This window comes from Carlito syrichta, unplaced genomic scaffold, assembly GCF_000164805.1.
Source record: "Carlito syrichta isolate Samal-C Ts95f unplaced genomic scaffold, Tarsius_syrichta-2.0.1 Scaffold115584, whole genome shotgun sequence".
NCBI lineage: Eukaryota > Metazoa > Chordata > Mammalia > Primates > Tarsiidae > Carlito > Carlito syrichta.
Window position 1 is genome coordinate 1 of NW_007059680.1, and position 8328 is coordinate 8328.

Sequence of the window (8328 nt, forward strand, 5' to 3'; positions counted from 1 at the left end):
GCCCGGGCACGCCGTCGGGCTCCTGGCCCCGCGCGGTCCTTTCCCGGCTCGGAGCCCCGGCGCTGGGACGCGAGTCCGGGGCGACGGCCCGCGGCAGCGGCCAGGAGAGGGGAGCCTGAGACGTGGCGAGTGCGGGGCCGAGAACGAGCGTCCCGCCCGACTCGGTCTCTGACGACCACAGGGGACAACGGTGGCTTCTTCCAGGATCCCCTTCCGGGCGGCCCGCCGCGTGTGGACCGCAGCCCGGGGCCGGAAGTGGTGCGACGCTGGCATGTGCGCGGGGGCCACGGCAGGGGCGCGGAGCGGAGGGGCTGGCGCCGGGACCCTAGCCTTTGCCTGGAAACTCCTATGAGGAAAGCTTGGCGCGTGCACCTGTTCCTCAAACAGCCGCCAAGGGGCCCTGTGGTCATCTTTGCAAAACAGCTGGGAGCATTAGGGAGCTGGAAGGTCAGCTGAGCACCTGGGGCTGTGTGGCACTGTGGCCGCGAGAACGAGTCCTTCAGCACTCACTCCGTGTGCACTCCAGCCAGGCTCTTAGAGAGCACGAGGCCTTTCCCGGCCCAGCCGGGCTCATTCTTTCAGGCGTTCTCACACTGCTTTTTCTCTCAGCACTTACGCCATAATTACATTGTTACTTGGAAGTTGTTTCTTCATTTGGCTGCCAGGCTACCCTAATCTGGGCTTCCTCCTACTCCACGGACTGCTTATTCTCAGTCCTCTTTGCCGTTCCTCCCACCCCCTGGATCTCTTACTGCTGGCGACCCAGGACGGGGCACCTTTTCCCTGACCTTCCTACGCTCACCCCCATGGAGCTGGCGCCCAGTCTCCCGTCTCTAGATACCGTTACGCGACAGCAGAACGCAGTGGCTGTGGCAGCTGGATGCTGGGTGCATGGGTGGTCGCCGTACTGCTCTCTTTTTGTATGTTTGAAATCTTCTATTAAAATGGATTTAAAAAACAAATGGCACCTCTATGGTGATGATTCCTAGACTTCCCACTTAGACTCCAGACTCATATGCCAAATGGCATCTCTTGGCATGTCTTTTGCCATGTCGAACAGGCACATCAAGCTTCATGAGTTCAAACCCGAGCTCCTGCCTGTCCCCCATCCCAAGCCTTCTCCTCCTGAAGTCCTCTCATGGCAGAACATGGTCACTCCCTCCTTCCATTTGCTCAGGCCGGACACCTCAGGGTCACCCTTGACGCCTCTTTTTTCACCCCACATCCAAGCCATCAGCAAATCCTGCTCCCACCCTTGTCCAGGTTGCCACCACCGGTCTTCTGGATTACTCCAGTCATCTCCCTGGGGGAGACCTTCCACTCTTGTTGTCCTGTAGTCTCGTCTCAACCCAGCAGCGAGGCAACACAGGCCAGGTGTCATCCCTCCCCCCCTCACTCAGGGTGATGTCCAAAATCCTTCCCATGGCCTTCAAGGTCCTCCACAGGCCGGCTTCCCACCTCCATCTCACACTCCTCCCCCTTCGCTCCCCAGCCACCCCAGCCTCACAAGAGGCGAGTCCCACAACACACCAGGCATGCTGCTGCCCCAGGGTCTTTGTGCATGCTCATCTATCCGCCTGCAGTACCCCCGCTAGATGTGCTCACAACCGACTTCCTCACATGCTTTCAGTCCTAACTCAGATATCGCCTGCTGAGGCCCTCTCTGCTTACTCTATTAAAAACTACAAACTCTGGCCGGATGCAGTGGCTCACACCTGTCATCCCAGCACTTTGGGAGTTGGTGGAGGAGAGAGGATTACCTGACCCCAGGGGTTCGAGACCAGCCTGGGAAACGTGGCGAGACCTCGTCTCTACAATAAATCAAAAATTAGTCGGGCGTGGTGGTGCATGCCTTTAGTTCCAGTTACCTGGCAGGCTGAGGCAGAAGGATCGCCTGAGCCCAGCAGGTCGAGGCTGTGGTGGCCGGGAACATACCACTGCTCTCCAGCCTGGGTGACTGACTCTGATTCAAAAAAAAAAATTGCAAACTTGGTCTGGCGTGGCGGCTCATGCCTGTAATTCCAGCACATTGGCCAAGGCGTGGGATCTCTTGAGCCCCAGAATTCAAGACCAGCCTAGGCAACATAGCATGACCTTGTCTCTACAAAAAAATAAAAAAATTAGCTGGGCGTGGTGGTGTGTACCCATAGTCTCAGCTACTTGGGATACTGAGGTGGGAGTATCACCTGAGCTCAAGAACTTGAGACTGTGGTGAGCTGTGATCGTGGCACCACACTCCAGCCCGGCGATAGAGACCCTGACCCCCCCCAAAAAACTGTAAACTCTCCCACACATCTGTCTCTATCCTCCACTACTTTGCTTTGCAGCCATCAGCACCCCCTAATGTGCTGCATACCCTGCTCCTCTGTTGACGGACCTTCCACCAGAACGCACGCTCTACAATGGCAGCAGCTGCATCTGTGATTGGGCCGCTGCATACCCAGCGCCTCACCTCGGTGGCTCAAGCCTGTCATCCTAGCACTTTGGGAGGCCGAGGTGAGAGATTGCCTGAGCTCACGGGTTCGAGACCGGCCTGGGCAACTTGGCGAGACCTCATCTCTACAATTAAAAAAAAAAATTAGCCAGGTGTGGTAACCCATGCCTGTGGTTCCAGCTACTTGGAAGGCTAAGGTGGAAGGATCACCTGAGCCCAGCCAGTTGACGATGGGGTGACTGTGAGTGAGCCACTGCACTCCAGTCTGGGTGACGGAGTGAGACTCTGACTCATAAATAAATAAATAACATTAGTTTGGTAGCAGCATCCAGGATGAACCCGGCAGTGGGAAGGACAGGTAGGACTAGGACAACAGCCAGCGTGGTAAGGAAATGCTTCAGCTGGGCAGCTTCAGGACTGTGGGCGCTGAAAAGCAGCAGCAAGCAAAGAGCAAAGAGACACAAGCAAAGAGCAGATACAAAAAAAGTGAATCCGACTTTTACGCCTGAATTTGGGGGAAATAATGATTCTGCAGCCCTGAGCTTCAATACCCTGGAAATCACCATGACCCTAACAGAAGCAGAGAAACCAAAGGGCACAGCTAGTCTGGGGGCAGCGTGGTGTGCTCAGGTTTTTAGGGCGTGGTTTGAGGCTGGGGGACGCAGCATGTGGAGGACAGCCAAAAGTGAGTACAGACACCATGGGGGTCGACTGGAGCTTGAAAAAGCGAAAGAAGAGAATGCAACACACTTGAAGACCAGGCCACAGAGAGCATCCATGGCGGAAGATGAGAGAAGGAAGTGGGGCCACAAGGGAGGCCAGGAGGACCCAGATCACGCAGGGCCAGGAGACGAGAGACCGTGGTGGAGCTGGGGCTGGACAGAAAGGAGTGATTTAGGGACCAGAGTCTCACCCCAGCCCAGCTTGGTGCTCTTTGCGTCATCAAGTCATGCTGCCTGGAATCCTGCCAGCTGCTCTTCTGCCATAGTGGCAACCAAGAAAGTGATTTTGTCTTTGTCACCATCATCTAAGTTACAGTGTTTTCATCAGACTGCTGTCAGTGGAGCCCTGGGGATGAGGTCATTCTACGGAGGCAGTCGTCTTTATTAGAAGTGTTGGAAAGAGAAGAAATGAGGGCAGCCCCTTCGGGTCCCCTCCCGCTCTGGGAGCTGTTCTGTCCTCTCAATGTATTCCGCTTCCCCACCTTCTGGCCATCTGTGTCCCTCTTTCCTTCTGCTGGGCGCGAGACAAGAACACAGACCTGAAGAGCTGCAGAAGAAGAGCTGCAGATCGTCGGAGGGGGAAAAAGGAGAGGAAAGGAGTGGTAATTCTGGAGTTCTGGCTGCCTGGGGAGGACTGTGGGGGATGTTTTGGATAGCCAGAGGACAGCATGCAGGCACTGGGGGATGAGAAAACTGGCCTCTAAGAGGCTGGGAGAAGGATGTGGAGGATGGACACCGATGACAGTTTGCAAATCTTCTTAGAGGAAGGACCTTGATTTTTTTCCTTCTTCCCAGGGAAAAATGAAAAGCAACTTCTTTCCTTATAAAATCAGGAGGAACGGTGGCTCATGCCTGTCATCCCAGCTCTTTGGGAGGCCGAGGCGAGAGGATTGCCTGAGCTCAGGGGTTTGAAACCAGCCTGGGCAACTTGGCGAGAACTTGTCTCAACAATAAATTTTTTAAAAATTAGGCAGGCATGGTGGCAAGTGCCTGTAGTTCCAGCTACTTGAAAGGCTGAGGCAGAAGGATCACCTGAGTCCACCAGGTCAAGGCTGTGGTGGCTGTGAGCGTGTCACTGCACTCCTGCCTGGGCGATAGAGTGAGACTCCAACTGAAAAAAACACACAAAAACAAACAAACAAAAAAACTTGATTTGGGCCTGGGCAACTTGGTGAGACCTCATCTCTACAGTAAAAGAAAAAAAAATTAGCCGGGCGTGGTGGTACACTCCTGTATTTCCAGCTACTTGGAAGGCTGAGGCGGAAGGATCGCCTGAGCCCAGCAGGTCGAGGTTGCAGTGGCTGTGAGCATGCCACAGCACTGCAGGCTGGGTGACAGAGTGACACTCCAACTCAAAAAAAAAAAAAAAAAAATCAGGAGGAGATAGGACAGAAATAATTGTTACAATAATAGTAATAATAACATTTGCCAGGCATAGTTCAAATTAAATATTTAATCCTCATAACAACCTTAAGAGATAGACTTAATGAGGCAGGTGTGCTGTGGACCTGGCATTAGCCACAGAGTCTGGGGCTGCAGGTCAGAGAAGACAGGGATGTGAAGCAGCCTCTTTTTTTTTTTTGAGTTGGAGTCTCTCACTCTGTCGCCCAGGTTCACGACCACCACAGCCTCCACCTGCTGGGCTCAGGTGCTCCTTCTACTCAGCCTTCCAAGTAGCTGGAACCACAGGTGCAAGCCACTGTGCCCAGCTAATATTTTGGGGTTTTTGTTTTTTGTTTTTTTTGAGTTGGAGTCTCACTCTGTCGCCCAGATTGGAGTGCAGTGGCCGGGAGTGGCCACTGCAGCCTTGACCTGCTTGGCTCTGGTGATCCTTCCACCTCAGCCTTCCAAGTAGCTGGAACTATAGGCGCACGCTACCATGCCCGGCTAATTTTTTGATTTATTGTAGAGATGAGGTCCCACCAAGTTGCCCGGGCACGTCTCGAACCCGTGGGCTCAGGCAATCCACTCACCTCAGCCTCCCAAAACGCGGGATTACAGGCTGAGCCACCGAGCCCGGCAAAAATTTTTTTAAAAATTAGTCGTGTGTGGTGTCACGGGCCTGTAGTCCCAGCTACTCGAAGCTGAGGCAGGGAGGACCGCTTGAACTCAGGAGTTCAAGGCTGCAGTGAGCCATGATTGTGCCACTGCACTCCAGCCTGGGCAATGGAATGAGACCTCTATTCCAAAAACAAGAACAAAAACTTAGGTCAGACCTCACAGGGTAACCTTGGGGAGGACAATCCTTCTCTCTGAGCTGCCTGTTCTTTGATTAAAAAGTGAAGGCAGCTGGGTTCGGTGGCTCAGCCTGTAATCCCGTGCCTTTGGGAGGCTGAGGTGAGTGGATTGCCTGAACCCGCGGTTTCGAGACCTACCTGGGCAACTTGGCGAGACCTCATCTCTACAATAAAAATTTTTTAAAAATTAGCCGGGCGTGGTAGCGCACGCCTGTATTTCCAGATACTTGGAAGGCTGAGGCGGAAGAATTGCCAGAGCCCAGCAGGTCAAGGCTGCGGTGGCCAGAAGCGGCCACTGCACTCCAGTCTGGGCGACAGAGTGAGACTCCAACTCAAAAAACAACAACAACAACAACAACAACAAAAAGTGAAGGCACTGGATTAGACTTAAATCCCTGGGGTCCCTTCCAGCTTAATTCGAGAAGCTGGTGGCTGAGTGTGACAAATTATGATCTCTCTCTCTCTCCCACTGCATATGTTCCAGAGTGTAGTATTTTGGGTATAAATATGTCAATGTCTGCTGTCTGTATGTGTGTGTATTCCAGCCATATATGACTAAAACTTTAGTTGTTTGTGGGTAAATAAGGGATGCTTCTTGGTTTTTTCCAGGAGAGACCAAATGGCTCTAGGAGGTGGCAAATGGTAAGATCATTGGCTCAGGGTATGGTGAGAGGGCAGATGATTCAGGAGACTTTTAGTCTGTACTCATTCTTTGGCATAGTTATTTCTGTTTTTTCTTTTCTTTTAAAAACCAAATTCTTAAGTCTCGTGTGGTTCATGAAAAAAATTAAAAGCAAAATCCTATTAAGTCAACATCAAACACGAAGGTTTTTATAGTAGAGGAAAGAGAGACTCAGAGATCGAGTGACTTGTCCAAAATCATTTAGCTTGTCAGAGCCAGAGGCAAGACCTAGGGCTTTTTGACTCCTGGTGTGTGTGTTCACTCCTGTGCTGGGTGTTAGAAGAGACTCCAGGCACAGGAAACTGCATCGAAGGGGCTCTGGTTCTAGGTGAAGGCACAGTGAAGCCTCTGGCCTAAGGATGGCAGGCCAAGCACCCACTCCACTCCCCACTCTGCAGGCTCTGTGCAGCGTCACTCTACCCAGAGTGGAGCCTCACAAGACTTGCAGGTCATGGTGATTTCAAGAGCCATGAGCTGGGATGAGTCAGAATGTCAGAGGACAGTGATAAGAAGTAACAGCATTCTGGAGCTCTGGCAAGATGTGAACAGCATTTACTGCCACATCTCAGAACCAACATGCCTTCTTTCTCAGGGCTCATGTCTCTCCTATGAAGCAGGGATGTGATCACGCCACCTCTCAGGGTGGTTGTGAGGATCAAAGGAGATGATCAGACAAGAGTGTCTGGAAGAGCCACATGTGCGTTTGCCTTCTGTTCAACAAAGCAACCCTTACGGAACACCTACAGTATCCCAGACCTGTTAGGAACTGGAGGTAGCTAGAACGCACATGAAACTGGGGGCTCAGAGTCACATTCCTGCCTGCCCCCTTCATCTCCTCCACCGTCCCCCTGTCCAGGACCCTATGAGGAAAGACGGGCCCTGTGGTCCTGTCTACTCCCCAGCGTGGTGCCTCTGTCCCAGGGAATTCTTGCAGCGGGCTCACTCATGCAGCCCCTCCAGCAGACCACAGCCCACGCACAGTGAACCAGAAACGGTTCTAGGTGCTAGGAATAGCAGCCAACAGACAAGACCTCGTGGAGCTCTCTGCCACCTGGGGAAGGCATCCCTTAAACAAACCAATGCATGAATACATGTTCACAAATCTCGGTGAGGGTATTATGAGGTGGGGAGCGGAGAGCAACCCAGCTTGGCAGATCTTCTGAGGGGTCCCAGAGCTGAAAGCCTCGAAGGGTAAGTCAGCCATGCGAGCAGCCTGGGGACTCCTCCAGAAGAGAGCACAGCATGGTCAAGGGCCCTGAGGGGTCTGGCAGTAGAGCAGCGGGGTAGAGCCAGAGCCAGTGGACTGCCTGAGATGGAGTGAGGGCAGGGTAGGACTCCGCTAGGCCTTGGGGGCCAAGGAGGGACTTCGCCATGAGCACACCTCCAGGGCCCTCTGCCCGGTGCCAGTGAAGACATGAGCGGGCTCTTTCGGCTGTCTGCCACCGTGGGAATGGAGGTTGGAGGTTGGAGAAATCTGGCACAGCCCAAACCACTGGAGCACACGGTCAGCTTCTGCACCTTCCCTAGGAGAGTAGCTGAGCACATCTGGGCTGAGTGGGTGATGCCATGGGTTTGCATCCCTGACCCCGGGGCCCAGGTTGACGGAAGCAGGCTCACTGGCTCGGTCCCCGAGCCTGCCGTGGGGATTCCATAGTGGGCTCTGATGGCTGGGTCTCTTTAGGAGTACTGACTTGACACCCAGGAGGGGAGGAAAGGGTGCAAACACCTGCAATGGAGGGGAGAGAGTGGTGACAACTACAAGCGGTCCACAGACCGGGATTTTTCTTTCTTTCTTTCTTTCTGAGTTGGAGACTCACTCTGTTGCCCAGGCTGGAGTGCAGGGGCACACTCACGGCCACTGCAGCCTTGACCTGCTGGGCTCCGGCGATCCTTCCGCCTCAGCCTTCCAAGTAGCTTGAATTACTAATTTTTTGATTTATTGTAGAGACGAAGTCTCACCGAGTTGCCCCGGCTGGTCTTAAACTCAAAATCCACTCGCCTCGGGATTGCAGGGATTACAGGCTGAGCCACCAAGCCTGACCAGGATTGTTCTTTTTTAGAGACAGGGTCTGGCGTGTTGCCCCGCGTCATCGCCTACCGCAGCCTTGAACTCCTGGGCTCAGCGCTCCTCCCACCGCGGCCAGCGGGGACGCAGGTGCCTCTTCGGGTACCTGTGACGCAGCCAGCGACCCAGGACAGAGGCCACGGGACGAGGCGGGCCGCGGGGAGACACCCTGGCCCTCAGGCACCTTG